Here is a 17,656-nt window from a genome sequence, read left to right as displayed (position 1 = left end):
ACTTCCTTGTCTCCTCAGTCTATCCGCGTCTCATTATTTATCCTTCGAACTATCTCAAGGTTTCCTCGAATCCTCCCAACTTAAAGGGGGTATAATATATGTATCTCTTATGCCTTCAACCATCAATTTAACTCATGGTGAATCACCCTCATCCTGACGATTACATACTTTTCTATTTCTATTACTACGAGTCTTTAGGGTTTCCTCATACCCAATTCCTTTATCATTCCTCAAACTCTATTGCCTTTACATTCCTTTCCACTTCAGTTTCTTTTTATTTCCCTTTCTCTTATCATTATTTCATGAACCAACACAACATAAGCATTGATTTCAAACATCCCATCATTCTGGATTCGTGTCCTCAGAATGAATCTTGACAACTTTTACAACTTAGATTCATAATTTATCATACTTGTCTGCCTTTGTTCTGGCTCTATAGCTTTTACACTATCTCCTTATCTTTGGGAATTAATTTCCCGAAAACAATTGACTGGACTTAAATCAGTTTATTATAATCTATTGCTCCGTGCCTTCCTTGGTCTTTCACCAGCGGGTGGTCTCTTTCTTAGGAGGGTAAGTGACAAAACAGTCTTTTGTGGTTCGTCAATCATTCAGAATCTCAAATGATTCCTCTATTTCCTTTAGCCAGGCTCTTGCCTCGACTAGGTCAGCTTGTTCCATGGAACTCTGAGAGCTTAGCGACTTAAAGGTCCTGAAAGAATTTCTCACCGCACTGTCTCCTCAGGGTGGTGGTTGGGGATAATAGTCTAAGTTCTTTTAAGACAGGTCCATGAATTGCCGTATAGGAGTACCGTCTCGGGTCTCCTTTCCTTACTCGACTTTCTGTTTCCTTAGTATGAAATGTTTCATCCTACTCCCCATAATTGGGGTCATCTTTTAATTTAAAATCCTCATTTTCCACTCCATTATGTCATGGGTTCCTTCTATCTTGATGGCGACCTCCCTGACTATCACGTTCAGGGTTTGCTCTAAATCTTATTCCTCAAACTATGGCTCTCATCTAAGTTCTCATCCTTACGCTCTTGAACTTTCGGAACCCAAATTCTATAGGAATACCTCATTATTCCCTTATCATCTTTCTCGATATTAATCTTTTATCTAATTGTTGGCTCTCTGCCTTCATTCATAACTTTTTCTGGCACAATATGATCTTTTCCAATAATTCGGGCTGTATTGCAATCTCAAACAGCTTTTCGGTACCGGCTCCGGTTACCTTCACTACTATTTCCAAAATCTCTTATAAACTCTCCCAAAGACATTATCATCTTGAGTCTCTCCTTTTTTTACTAAGGGCATCAGCCACCACATTGGCTTTCCCCGAATGATAAAGAATCTCATAATCGTAATCCTTGATTAGCTCTAACCACCTCATTTGGCACATGTTGAGCTCTCTCTACGGGAAAATGTACTAGAGTACTTATGGCTTAGGTAAATCTCGCACTTCTCTCCATACAAGTAGTGCCTCCAATCTTTAGGGCAAAACTATTGCCACGAGCCCAAGCTCATGGGTGGGGATATCGAATTTCATATTACCTTAATTGTCTTGACATGTACGCGATTACCTTACCATGCTGCATAAGCACGCACCCTAAGCCCTTGTGCGAAGCGTCACTACACTTCACAAAATCTCCTTTTCCATCCGGCAACGCCAGCATAGGGGCCGTCACCAACCTTTGCTTCAGTTCTTGAGAGCTGTTCTCGCATTTCTCTGTCCATTCGAACTTCTCAGTCTTACGAGTAAGCCGCGTTAAAGGGGCTACTATCTTTACAAACTTGAACGAACCTCCGGTAGTGACCGGCCAATCCTACCTCTGGTAGTCGACCAAACCATGGTCATCAATTCATCAGTGGTCCTTTATCCAATCCTGTCAGGATCCTCCATGGGATCCTCCTTAACAACTATCCCTTCTAGGACAACATCATCAACCGCTACATCCTCAATATCAACATCATCCGGTCCTGCATTAGGACACTCTATCGGATCCACAATCCGATCTCCAATTAGTAATAAAATATCATCGCGATGTTGCTCCTCAACCTCAGGGTTCGGAGTCCCGCTACCATATACGATAACGAACTACGCTCCTATCACGATATTTATAAGGGTTCCCATAAGGGTTTTAACTGTCAGTACTACGTTAGGTAGCCCGACTATGAACTTGGCAAGAGTTCTTATTATCTTAGTGAACTTATTATCTTAACGTCCCATCATCTCTGAGGTTTATAACGCTTAGCTCTGATACCATTTCTGTAACACCCCCAGATCCGGGGTCGGGGATCCGGGTCGTCACGGTCTTTCTTTCCACAATATCACTTCACTTAATTAATAATAATAACCTTATGCTGTGACCCCACACTAACACACACCACAACCCGTTATAGTCTCAGAGATGAAATTTAAATAAGTACAAGTCTTTGAATCCACAATTTAAAAGTTATTACAACCCAAAATGATTTCTTGATAAATTTACAGTTAATTGCCATTATCTGCCACAAGTTATAATTATACATAATTGATTCTCAAAAGTAGATGATCTGATCTACAATAGATCTACCTCTGCAGCTATAGCAGCTACAACATCAACGAGAAGACGCGTGACGCTTCCCACGCGCTTGCGCTGGGTCTGCTGGAGTCTGGCCATCTTTCCTAACTGTTGTTGTGTGATGAAGAAATAAAGCAAGGGTGAGCAGCAAGCCCACCAAAATAATATGTATAATGATTTACAATATATGAGCCTTCTCATAGTACTCATGAAAGTCTTGGTCAAAAGAAATGAACCAAGTTTGATATCTTAATGCGATGAAGTCGCAAAATATTCAGTATATATACCTATATACTTTTCAAAATCTTGGAAGTCCTCGTCCATGCATAATATACACAGAGTTCCAGTGTATAACTGTATAAAAATATCGTTGCAAGGTGATCTCATATATCTAACCTTGTCTCAACGTTTTTCTGAAAATCTTTGTCATGCATAAGATAATCATTTACTAGATATAAGTTTAAAAGATGAAGTTACAAGATACTCCAATATACTTATATCTTTTCCAAATACTACTTGAACTACCACCGTTCAAGTTATAATTAGATTAAAAGTTCATCACATAGATGAGACTACAAGATAATACTTGAATAGATTCAACCTTTAAAATATCATCAAAATAAAATGAAGTTATGAGATACTTCATTTGATGCAAACATCATTTTAAAAACTTGACCCTTCCAACACTCAACAATCGCCCAACCATAGCCTTTCTATCGAAGTGCTCTGGGTAGTGTTGCAGAAATTATCCAATTGGATGATGAACTCATTACGGGAGTTTGCCGCGCCAGGAAGACCACTTACGATGATCAGTCGTAGTAGTACAACCCCACCATTTTCTACATGTAGAGGAGAACCTGTCGGATTTACTTGTCAACCGAACACTGAACTCCTAAGGAATGGACCGCCTTAGCGGAACTTCCAGGCCATTTGGGCCAATATAATAAGGCTGGGCCGGCGCTACTCGGCCACTTACGCCACTCCTAGTTCAGATGAAATCCATGACTCTGAAACGTAAAGCTCGTCCCCACTTTCCCCAAGTAGAAACTTGTTGATACGGCTTCACCAAGAAGTCGTATCTAGTTGGAAAGGAGAACTCACCGATATTTCCCAGGCGATGCCTGTTAATGGATTAACTTGTTCCAAGAATTTTACTTCCCGAGTGTTGGGTAAGTAATCGATTCATTTAACAAAACAGCAACCTTGTTGCGAATATAAAACACACCACAGAGCCGGATCCCTCAGGTTTTGAGCGAGTATTTAAATCCCCTTCGAAAGGAGGATCTTAAATATAAAAATGAGTTTTGGGATCCGCTCTAACTTTTAAAAATCATTTTGAAGACTCGCAAAACATTTTTAAGAATGTTTGGAGTGATGCTGATTTAACAAAATAAATCAGTCCCAATATATTAGAAAATATCTGAATATTATTATTTAAATAATATTCCCATAAAGAATAATCTTTATAAAAATAATTGAAATAGAAGTTTTAAAACTTATACTTGAAATGAATATTAAATAACCAAAGATATACCTATACGAAAGTACTATCTTTATTTGAATAATCAAAAGTGAGTTTGATTATCGACACCTTATTCTTTAATAAAATAAAGAATATATCTCAGCAAATAATCGGAGTCATAGATCCTCAAATGAATATTCAAATAATATTCAATAAATAAAATAAGCTGAGTCATAAGCCCTCGAATGAATATTCGAAATAATATTCATTAAATAATAAGCTGAGTCATAATACCTCGAATGAATACTCAAATTAATATTCAATTAAGTAAAATAAAGGTATCGAATAAACCTTATTCGATCCATAGTTATAAAAACTATATCCATATATATATAAATATATATATATATATATATATATATATATAATATACTCGGGAACATCGACTCCCGGTTTAGAAATATATTTTCACCTTTGGGTCCCTATACTAAGGGTATACGCAAATTACCGCTATCCTCTAGCATAGGTATTATGCAACGAATAAGCATTTGAACCAACAGATATATAAATCAAGAATACGAAACAGGCATGCATATATATACCATATCAGCATGCTTCAATATATCGCAACACTTGCTAATTAACCAACATGCATCTATCGCAAGATAATGCATATACATATATTCATCACAACAACAGTATAACGGGTAGAAAACTTGCCTGAGCGACTGGGGGTTACGAATGGCTCGAGACGAGTCTGGTAACCTATAAACAACAAGTAAGTTGGAATTAAACCAAAGTCACTTGTAAATCTATACTTTAACTAACTTAGACTCTAACGCTTGTTTTGCGCTTACTGATTTGCTTAAGTCACCCGGGTACCCTCGGCTCCACCATTTTTAATAATTTAATCCTTTACGAGTTTTAAGGCGATTCCTTCGCGAGTGTCTTACCAACTGCCTAACACACTTACCATAAATGTTTCATGCATTAATTAACCCTTTTTGGTCTTTAACCTATGTTTCAAAGTAAGGCGAGGGGAAAAGTTTCGTTCGCGAAACGCCGTTACTTGAAACGGTTGTTTCTCCTAAACCGTACATCGGAATCGAACGAACTATATATCAAAACGAAGCTCGTAACATGAGCTATCTAAACATGGCAGTGGTCATAATATAGCAGGGGGTTCTCGGGTCCTAATTCTATGCACAAAAACAGTCCAAAGAAAATCGGACGTTACGACGACTATGTTTACGCGATTTCCAATATTTTAAACCATTCAAAACCATCCCAAATCAACCTCAAATCCAACATACAACCAACATCCATCCTTATCACATCATAACAACCCCAACCAATTCAATTTAATCATTCATACTTATGCCTAAGCTTAACTTTAATCATACTTAAGTTCTTTTAATCAAAACAACAACATTTACCAATCCAACAACATCCCAAAACTCACTAATCTCTACATACACAACCATCAAGCCTCTCATGAACTACAATACTCATATTATGCTCTTAACATTCAATAACAAAGCTTGGTTAAGAGATTATACCTTCCTTGAAGCTTTTTAACACAACACAAGAACTTTGAATGCCTAAAGAACCTTGATCCTTGCTTGTATAACCTTAATCTTTCATAAAAATTCAAGAAAACTAAAGTTATTTCTTGAAGGTTACTATTCACCATCTTCTTCCTTGATTTATTGGAAGAGATTGTGAAGGAATTAGGAGCTTAAACTTATAGCATATCCATATCTATGTACAAGGAAGCTTAGATAATTACCTTGTGATTTAACAATGCTTGGAACTTGATTTTTGATTTTTCTTCCTTTGAAAAAGATGAAAAGCCGAGAGCAATGCTTGAAGAATGAAAAATTTTGTGTTTGCTTTGATTTGTTTTGGCTAGCTAGGTTGTTTTGGTTTTGTTTTTGGTTAATTACCCTTCTAACCTTGAACTTTGTGTGGTTTACAATCATCCAACAATTCCTTCCTTTTTTGTCATGCCTATGTCACCTTGCACATGTCATAATGCTCCCACTTGTCCACACCTTGTGGTTTGATGATGTCACAATCCCTGGCTTCTTGTACAAGCTTGTCTCTTGGTCACTTATTTGTTTTACGGTTCGCTTATCTTTCGTTCTCGTTTATCGTTTGAGGGATCATACCGGGGATCTTATTACTTAGGTTCCCTTAACCTTTCTCAATATATTATATTCCTTTTATGATCCTCTCCTATAATCCTTTAATTTAAATCCTTTTTTATCCTGTTATCTTTTTCTCAATTCTTTCCGTATCTAGTGGATTTCCGGGAAAAATCAAAGTGTTCGGAATTGGATTCTGACGATCTTTACATACACTTATATACCATATAGAGTACTAATAAAATCTCAGAATATCCATAACAGAACCCCTACATAGTGTGGCATGAAAAGTTTTCTCGTTCAGCAAAAACACTATTCATAAGGGTTTCAAAATTTCCCAAAAATTGGGGTTATTACAGAAAGGACGTCCAATGTTTTAAATGTGATTGAAAAGGCCATTACGCGTCAGAGTGCAGTTTAGGGAATCCCGGAGTTACCTGCTTCAAGTGTGGGAAGGTTGGACACATTGCCAGAAATTGTAAGGTCGCTACTTAGGGCAGTGTGGGAGGTAGTGCATCCCAAGGACCGACAACCAGCACAACAAGAGCCAGAACCTTCAAGATGACCAAGAGATCTAATGCTCAGGACTCGGATGTAGTTGCAGGTACGCTTTCTCTTAATTCCGTACCTGTTAAAGTTTTGTTTGATTCGGGAGCGTCTAAGTCCTTTATATCAAAAAAATGTGTGAATAAAATGGATTTAATGTTGGATGACTTAGCTGAGCCCTTGACCATAGAAGTGGCCAATCAGGATAGAGTTTCAATGAGCCAATTTTGTCCTAGGTTCCAACCAGAAATCCACGGGCATTCTTTTTTCAGCGAACCTAATACCCTTCGAGTTAGGAGAATTTAATGTGATTTTAGGAATGGATTGGTTATCCTAGCATAAGGCAATATTGATTGTAAGAAAAAGAAAATTGTGATGTATACATAAAATGATGACAGGATAAGTTATCAAGGAAATAAGCAAGAAAAGAAATTTCTCTCGATATTGGAAGAAAAGAAATTGTTAAGACAAGGATATGAAGCCTACTTAGCCCATATTGTAGACACTGAGAAAAAGCCACCTAATCTGGACGAGATTCCAATAGTTAGGGAATTTCTGGATATTTTTCCAGACGAGTTGCCAGGATTGCCACCAGATCGTGAAATTGAGTTTTCTATTGATTTAATTCCTGGAGCAGAACCAGTTTCAAAGGCTCCCTATCGTATGGCCCCAGTGGAAATGAAGGAATTAGCTAAGCAACTTCAGGAACTTCTGGATAAAGGAGTAATTAGACCAAGTGTATCCCCGTGGGGTGCACCAGTGTTGTTTGTGAAAAAGAAAGACGGAAGCATGAGGTTGTGTATCGATTATCGGGAGTTGAATAAGTTAACCATCAAGAATAAGCATCCCCTACCCAGGATTGATGACTTGTTTGACCAGCTTAAAGGAGCGTGTTATTTCTCGAAGATTGATTTAAGATCGGGTTATAATCAGCTGAAGATCAAGCCCGAGGACATACCAAAGACCACATTCAGAACCAGATATGAACATTATGAGTTCTTAGTGATGTCGTTTGGATTGACCAATGCACCAACATCTTTCATGGATTTAATGAACCGGGTGTATAAGGAGTACTTGAATAAGTTTGTTATTGTATTTATTGATGACATCCTCATTTACTCAAAGACTAAAGACGACCATGCCGAACATCTAAGGATTGCCTTGCAAAGGCGGAGAGAGAAGCAATTGTACGCTAAGTTTTCAAAATGTGAATTCTAGTTAGATGAAGTTTTGTTTTTGGGTCATATAGTGGGTAAGGATGGTATCAAAGTGGATCCTGTAAAGATTAAAGTTGTATCCAGATGGGAACATCCAAAGACCCCGACATAATGTAGAAGTTTTCTTGGGTTAGCAGGTTATTACAGAAGATTTGTAAAAGACTGTGCCAAGATCGCGACTCCATTGACCAAGCTGACCAAGAAGAATGAGAAGTTTGTTTGGACTGAGAAATGCGAAGAAAGTTTCCAGGAATTGAAGAAGAGATTGGTGACAACACCAGTGCTAACATTGCCAGATGAAACGAGAAATTTCGTGATCTACAGTGATGCTTCTTTGAAAGGTTTAGGTTGTGTGTTGATGCAACATGATAAAGTTATTACGTATGCATCCAGACGGTTAAAACCCCATGAGCAAAAGTATCTAGTGCATGACTTTGAGTTAGCAACAACAATGTCCGCGTTAAAGCTGTGGAGGCATTATTTGTACGAAGAGAAGTGTGAAATATATACGGATCATAAAAGCTTAAAGTACAAATTCACCCAGAAGGACTTAAATATGAGACAACAAAAATGGTTGGAGCTGATCAAGGATTATAATTGTTCCATCAACTATCATCCGGGAAAAGCCAATGTGGAAGTGGGAAGAGATTGCAATGGATTTCGTAGTGGGATTGCCAAGGACCAGAGCTAATTATGATGCTATCTGGGTAATTATCGACAGATTGAAAAAGTCAGCACATTTCCTCCCGATCAATGAAAGATATTCTCTGGAAAAGCTGGTTAAGTTGTATCTGGATGAAATAGTAACCAAGCATGGAGTTCCTGTGTCCATCGTATCAGATCGAGACCTGAGATTTAATTCAAGATGTTGGATTAAGTTTCAAGAGTGTCTAGGAACCAAGCTAAACATGAGCACCACTTATCATCCTCAGACAGATGGCCAAAGCGAGAGAACGATTCAGACAATAGAAGATATGGTGAGGGTTTGTGCTTTGGATTTCAAGGGAAACTGGGATGATCACTTGCCATTGATTGAGTTTTCTTATAATAACAGTTACCATGCTAGCATCGGAATGCCACCTTATGAAGCCTTGTATGGACGTAAGTGTAGATCACCATTGTATTGGGATGAAGTAGGAGAAAAGAAAGTGTTAGGACCTGAACTAGTTCAGTAGACCAAAAAGGCAGTGGCATTGATTCAGAAAAGGTTGGAAACAGCTCAGGATAGATAAAGGAAGATTGTTGATTTACATCAAAATGATATAAACTTTGAAGTAGGTTCACTGGTATTGTTGAAAGTATCACCTTGAAAAGGGTTAGTTCGATTTGCTCAAAAAGGTAAGCTCACTCCAAGCCCAAGGTATATAGGACCGTTTGAAGTTTTGAATCAAATAGGAAAGGTCACTTACGAGATAGCGTTGCCGCTGCAGTTGCAACATATTCATAATGTGTTCCACATATCCATGTTGAAGCCGTATATTCCTGATTCAAATCAAGCTATAGAATACGAACCAATCGAGCATCAGTCGGATTTGTCTTATGTGGATCAGCCAATCCAGATTTTAGATCGTAAGGAGCGAGTCCTTAGAAATAAGTCTATTCCTATAGTTAAAGTACTTTGGAGAAATCCTCAAGTAGAAGAGTCTACCTAGGAGTTAGAGTCAGATATGCTTGACAAATATCCTTATTTGTTTATGTAATAACCCCAATTTTTGGAATTTTTGAAACACTGATAAACAGTAACTTTTTGCTGATGATGTTAATTAAGGAAAATTATCAGACCACGCTATTAGGAGTACTGTTACGGAAATTCTAAGATCGTATTAGTATTCCATAAAGTAAATGAGTGTATGTAAAGGTCGTTAGAATTCGAATCCGGACACTTTGATTTTTTCCAAAAATCCACCGGATACTGAAAGAATTGAGTATAAGGTAACATAATTAAAAGGATTTTTAATTAAGGATTATAAGAGAGGAACATTAAAGGATTATAAAATATTAGGAAAGATTTAGGGAAGCTCAAATAATGAGATCATGGATATGATCCCTCAAACGGATAACGAGAACGAGAGTTAAGTGAACGGTAAAATAAATAAACGACCAAGGGACAAGCACATACAAGTAGAATGGGAAGGATGCTTCCAAGAGAAGCTAAAACATGTGATTAAAAGAGAAGGTGACATTATCACACCATGAGGATCGGGCAAGTGGCAAGATGATGAGGTAGGCAAGATGATGCAAGCAATTTGCAAGATATTTAGCCAATGATTGATATCAACCAAGCATTTTTATGCATAAAGATCAATAAAATAAATCAAGCTTCTCCCCCCACCCATTTTATCTTCTTCACTTCTAGTTTTCATGGAAATGGTGATTTGGAAATTCAAAACTCAAGCTATACTCCATGGAAAATTATAAGGTTTGTTTCTTTGGATCCTATATTTCATAACTAAGAAGAGCAAGTAGTTTGAGTGCTTGAATCAAAGGTTTTCTATCTCAAACAAATAATTTTAGTGGAGGGTGAATAGTAACCAAGTTAGTTGTGTTTTGGTTTTCTTAGGTTCCATTGAAGATCCAAGCTTCCTAAGGCCATATAAGCACCCTTTGAAGCTTTTAAGTGAATCCCCACTCTCCAAGGAAGGTACAAAGCCCTTGAACCCTTATAAATCAGTGGGTTTAATATGTTTTTAAGAATATTATGATAGTTGTGGGAGTATGCTAAGAATTGGTATGATTAGTGATATGATTTGGATGAGTTTATGCTTGGTTATTGCCATTAGTTAGTCAAGTTTATGCTTAATGATTAAAGTTATGGATCTTGAATCTTTGACCTAGAAATTGGTGCATTAGGTTATGGTAACATGTTTATGGTTGAATGATCTTATATTGGGGTTGAATGGCGGTGTAATGGTGTTGATTGGTGGTGGTTTGGTATTGAATTGATTTGGTAAAATTTGGGAATCGCTAAGTTACAGCCGTCGTAATGCCCAATTTTCCTTAGACTATTTTGTGCATAATTTTTGCACCCGAACACTCACTGCCATGAACTGACCATTACCATGCTTAGATTCTTTATGATTCAATCTTCGTTTAGATATGTGGTTCACTTAGATCCGATGTACGGTTTAGGAGAAACGACCATTTTAAGTTACGGTGTTTCGCGAACGAACCTTTACCCCTCGCTTAACTTTGAAACCTTGTTTAAGGCCCTTAAAAGACTAATTGGATTACGAAACAATTATGCAGGATTAATGGGTCAGGTTGTAGAGTATTCCCGAAAGAGTATCCTTAAAATTCGTAACGGTTAATTTATTAAAATTGGTGGAGCCGAAGGTACGCAAGCGATTAACGTAAATTGTTAAGCGTATAAGCGACCGTAAGCGAATGTTAGGGTCTATGTGGATAAATTCTAGTTTCTTAAGTGACCGTGGTTTAATTCTAGCTTATGTTATTGTTCATAGGTTACCGGACCCACTCTAAGCTTAAGTCTACCCCGGAGCACTCAGGCAAGTTTTCTACCCGTTATATTGTTGTTGTGATGTAAATATGTATATGCATTATCTTGTGATAAGTGCATGATTGTTATTAGCAAATCTTGCGATATATTGGAACATGATATATATATATATATGCATGCATGTGTCATAATCTTGCTATCTCATTGTTGATTCAATTGTTATAAACTGCATAATACCTATGCTAGAGATAGGCATTATTTGCATATACAATTAGTATAGGGGACCCACAGGTGAACATTTTTCTAAACCGGGAGTCAATGTTCCCGAGTATAATATATGTATATTTATTTATATATATATAGTTTTCTATAACTATTAATCGAATAAGGTATATTCGATGGTTTTGAATAATAATCAAACTTATTTTCGATTATTCAAATAAAGATCGTAATTTCGTATAAGTATATCTTTTGTTATTTATTATTCATTTCAAGTATGAGTTTTTAAAACTTTTACTTCAATTATTTTTATAAAGATTATCCTTTATGGGAATATTATTTAAATAATAATATTCAGATATTTTCTAACATATCGGGACTGATTTATTTTATTAAATCATCATTATTCTAAACATTCTTTAAAATATTTTCGAGTCTTCAAAATGATTTTAAAAGTTAGAGCGGATCCCAAAATTTGTTTTCAAATTTAAGATCTTCCTTTCGAAGGGGATTTAAATACTCGCTTAAAAATCTGAGGTATCCGACTCTGTGGTGTATTTTATATTCGCAACGAGGTTGCAATTTTGATAAAAGGAATTGATTACTTGCCCAACATTCGGGAAGTAAGTCCATCTAATTGAGTCGGCATAAGCGATAGGCCGGGGTACGGTCTATCAAAGTGTAAGTGGCTGGGTGGCAGTCTATTAACGCGTAAGAGGCCGGGTGGTGGTCTAGCACAGGGTCCTAATACGGCCAGGGTGATGACTGGTGGGGGATTTGTAATATCCGGGATATATCGTGTAATTATTTTTGCTATTATATAATTATTCTGTGTGTTCAGTATATATTCTGTGAGCTAATTGTTAAGTGTTATCTGTACTTGAATATTCAAAAATAATATTAATTGAGTATTTTAATTTTTATATGTCCAAAATAAAATATAGATAATTGTCATATCTTCCTAATTATTTTTATGTTGGTTTATGGATTTATAAGAATCATATGAAATTTCTAAAATCTTTTTCCGGGTAATTAAAATCTATTTTATAAAAACGGGAACCAACCGACGTCAACCGTTGTTATGTTTTTGGAACCCGAAACTCTTTCGAGAACTCCTTCCTAACCTAATTGTAATATTCCGAGCATATTCCATGTTTCGACTTTTTCGATCCGGCGTACGGTTTGTCCTGCGCGGGTCCCGGCGCAACATTTTCGATACAATATTCGTTTCGGTAAATCAATAAAACCCGTATTTTCGATAAACGGGAGCTTTTTATTAAACTATCACAATTATCACTTCGTAATTCGTGTAACCAGGCGCTGAGACCAAGACCGCAGTACAAATTGTACTGATTTGGATAATTATCCCGAAAACCGATACCGTTTGGATCAGTTTTTACAAATAAACGTACCGTTTTATATCCGGAATGATCCAACGGGATCCTAATTCTCCGTAATTATAAATAGCCTTTTACCATATTTTATTTCGTATCAAAATCATTTGCAGACAGATAATTATATAATTTTTAGAGAAAAACCCTAATTTCCTAAAACTGTTATAAGAATCAAACAAGCATTTGGAGGTGTTATTGAATTCGGTTTGGAAAGCTCGAGTAACCAATCTGAAGGTCTTGAAGAGCTCTACCAGATTCTGTAATCCATACACATGCAGAAATCAAGGTTATTTTTCTAAAAATTTATTTATTTTCGAATTTATTTTATTAAAATATGAATTTTTGTTCGGATGATTGTTTGTATGATTTGATGATTGCATGTTGTAGAGCTTGTTTTCCTGATGATTTTCATATGTCATACGTCTGATTTGGAGTTCAATAACATGTTCAAATTTGAGTTTGATTTTCGAATTTTAAAATTAGGGTTTATAACCCGTATGAATGTTCTTAATTGAAATTTGGGGGTTTCTTATTCTGTGATATATTGATGTTGTGTTATAGTGGGTTGTGTTCTCTGTGAAATTTGCAATCTAGTCGTATAAGTTTCATGAACCAACGAGGTCTGTAGAGCAGGGAGTTGTGTTTTGAAGTTTTCCGATGTTCGCCGGAAACTGGAAAATTTCACGGCCAAATTCCGGCCAACTCAGGGATTGTTAGGATGAATTGATTGCATGGTTGTGTTCCTGGTAACCTATAGATGTGATCTGGAGGTGTTGGTGGGGTGAGGACGCCGAGAACATGTTCTCCGGCCATCCCCGACTTTTTCCGGCGACTGGACTGCAAAATTGCAGTTTGGTCCCTGCAGTTTTGAAAACGATTCAGTTTGGTCCCTGTAGTTTCCAGACTTTGCAAAAATTGGATTTCTGTTTTAAAAATGTTTAAAAATCATATTTCCTATTTATTTTTATTATAAAAATTCGTTTTTAAATTTTGAAAATTCTAAAAATTATTATTTTAATTCTGAAAATTATTTTTAATTCACAAATAAATCTAAATTAATTAGTTAATTAATTCCAGTTAATTTCTAATTGATTAATTGGTCAATTAATTCGAAAATTAATTGATTTAATTAATTATTAATTGATTTTAATTAATTATTTAATTAGATTTAATTATTTAAAAATGATTTAAAAATTCTGAAAAATAGTTTCGAACTTTAAAATATTATTCTAAATTATTTCCAAGGCTCGATAATTATTCTAAAATTATTTCGGAGCCAGAATTGGCCAACCGAACCCTGTTTATTAACCCAAAATTGATCCAACGACCCGTTTTAATTCCGAAAAATGTTTTAAAAATCATTTTAAATACCAGAAAGCCTATTTATGACCCGAGACTTCTTTATAAATGATATATCATTGATTACGTGATGTATTATATGCTATATGTGACTTGTTAATTGACTATCGGTCTATATATTCTGTGTTTACTTGATTATTGCATAACTTTCAATCCGTTAATCGGATTTGGGTAAAACGAAGGGTAGATAGAAGTATGTGTTGAATAGAATTCCATGAGTAAATTATTGATAGATGCTTATGATATATGAGCAGAAGAGGCAAGACGTAGGAAAGGGAAACAGATAGTTGAGGAGTAAGACGCTTGTGATTGGAAGCGAGTGCAGTGTAGTAAGCTAATATCAGGCAAGTGTTCTGAACTTTCTCGAGATATTGTAGTATTTGATAGTCAGATTGATATTGCAAGTGCTTTGAAGCACTGAAACCTAAACTCTGATTCCAGTTATTGTTCTTGAGCCATAAACCTTATTCTTTCTAGACCATTGATTGTTGTATACCTAAACACAAATCTCAAGTATACGATATTACTCCACAAATACATGTAAACAAAATCCCAAACACTGAACTGAATTACTTGTACATTCAATCATTGTATCCTATGCTTTGAAAGCCCAAATCTTTGAAACCCTGAAATGTTGATTCCTTTGTTATCCAATTCTTTCATTACCCAGCATCCAAGCTTTTTAATTGCCTCATTGATCCTTACAAGGATTGAAACCCTTTCATTGTTAAACATTTATTGTTGTTAATGATTTCAGTTATTGTTTATTATTGCATATTCTGTTATTATGTTAGAATTGGATTGTTTTTATAAAATTGTGGACCAGATTCGTGGTCAGACCATATAATGGTCAAGTTAGGCCAATGTGTGCCTTGGATCCAGTAGTTAGAGCAATGCTGTGTGCCTTGCTCGGGGTTAGTGCGTGACTGATCAGCAGCCTAACCTTGGTTTTTAAATTAAAAGTATAGTATCCAATTCTAAATCATAATCCGTTGTTCACTTGATATCATAATCATATTCATCTGATGATCATTATTCTCAATTTTGTCATTGTGACTTGCTGAGCTAGTTAGCTCATTTGTGCGATGTTGTTTATATTCTTTCCAGTTAAAAAGGAACCAGTTGGTAGCAAGGATCCCCAGTCCAGCGCGAGAGCTTGGGGTTCAGGTTGAGAAAGCTGAGCTAGTAGGCTTCTTTTGGGATAATTTAAGTTTGTAAAAGTTTGTAATAATGTTTAATACTCAGTTGGAGTTTGAAATAGTTGGGATTTGAACGGTTTGTAATATATTAGTGTGTTTGGCTTGTGTGCATACTTTAACCTGTTGCGGTCCGTGGTGGTTGGTAAGTAGGGTCACTGCATATATTATTATTATCTTTATTATTGTTATAAACAGGTTATATTTAAGGTGTGTGTATGGACCCCAAACTTCTGACCCGGGTTTGGAGGGCGCAACAGGTTTGGTATCAGAGCTACAGGTTATAAGTCACTGACACAAGCCTAGGTTGACAAGAATGGGTAGAGGGATAGGATTAGAAGTAAGGTATAGGATGATAGAACGTTGAGAGGTTGAGTGTTATGGTATAACCGGTATTAGTATAGTTTGCGTCGTGGTACGAGATTCTTATATTACGATATGATTTCAGATAGCAGAGATGGCCGACTCTTTTATTTTCGTATCAGCTGATCACTCAGATCCTTCAGTTAGAGCACCAGCATCGGATCCACTTCCTATTATTCCACCAGCATTGGCTATTCTACCTCCATCGGTGTTGCAGCCCGTACCATTACAGGCTATTCCACCTCCAGGCATGAGGCCACCTGTCAGAGGACCCCCACCTGCTGATTCAGGCTTTACTAGTCATTCAGTCATAGGAGTACCTTTCAAGTTCTCTTCCTATCCTGTCCCATATCATCAGTTTGAGGCTTGCCTTATGGAGCAGCGATTCCTACAGGGTCAGATCCAGGAGTTATTGCATATCATGCGTACCAGAGAGATGGGGAGTGGTGAGAGGCGACTTAAGGAGAGGCTCCAGGCATTTCATAGAGCAGCTGCTGTGAGGATTGCTGAGGCTACACATGAGGACATCACCCCTGATTTCCTAGTGGAGTGGGCTAAGTGGGTTCTAGAGGAGCTTGAGGAGATAGGAGGTCCAGATTTGCCATGAGCCAGAGATTCTGAGATGGAGATGCTGAGCAGTGTTGTTATGATTATGTAGTATAGACAGTAGTGTGTAGTGTGTATCAGTAGACTTTTGAGTTGTATTTATAGACTAGCGATGTTGACTAGTGAGTAGGTTATTGTACCCTTTTTGCTTTTACTTTCGAAGCGTCTTTACGCTTGTACTACCCAAAACTTTTGATCTATATATCAGTACCTTTTCTTTTCCAACACTGTCATTTACTTTATCGCACCTGTTTTACTTTACCTTATTTATTGCACCAGTATACCCTGTGATACCATGTACCCTGTTTTCCATAACTGTTTATATTCTGTAAAGAAGCATGCAATTTACTTAGTTACAACTGTTTTCAAAAAGAGATATTCCTGTTTTACAAAACTTTTCTTTTATACAAAGATTTGATTCAAAAGCTAAATAAATTGATTGATTCTTTACAGAAAATGCCTCCCAGAAGAAATACCCGCCCCAACACCCAGAATGAAGAAACCAATAACAACCAAGATGATACAAACCAGAATGTGAACCCAGGACCCATGGACCCAGCAATAGCCCAGATTCTTCAAATCTTGGCCCAATAAATAGTTGACCTGGCACAACAACAGCAGAGACAGACCAATCCCCAGGTAACTTTCAAAACTTTTCAGGCAGTAAACCCACCAGAATTCAAGGGTTCCTTAGAGCCAATTGAAGCAAATGTGTGGTTAAAGGAAATAGAGAAGGCATTTGCCTTGGTAAAAGTGAAAGAGGAGCAGAAGGTTGAATTTGCAAGTTACTATCTGAAGAATGAGGCCACCTATTGGTGGGAGATGGTGAAGACATTGGAAAGCACAAATGTTATTACTTGGGAAAGGTTTAAGGAATTGTTTTTAGAAAAGTATTTTCCTCAGTTTGTTCAGGATCAAATGGAGCTAAAGTTTTTAGAATTAAAGCAAGGGAACATGTCGGTAACAGATTATGAGGGGAAGTTTGAGGAATTGTCAAGGTATGTGCCGTCGTATGTTGATACTGATAGAAAGAAAGCTAAGAGATTCCAGCAAGGCTTGAAGCCATGGATCAGAGGGAAGGTAGCTATTTTTGAATTGGATACCTATGCCGGGGTTGTACAGAAAG

Source organism: Apium graveolens, chromosome 7, assembly GCF_009905375.1.
Source record: "Apium graveolens cultivar Ventura chromosome 7, ASM990537v1, whole genome shotgun sequence".
NCBI lineage: Eukaryota > Viridiplantae > Streptophyta > Magnoliopsida > Apiales > Apiaceae > Apium > Apium graveolens.
This window is presented reverse-complemented; position numbering follows the sequence as displayed.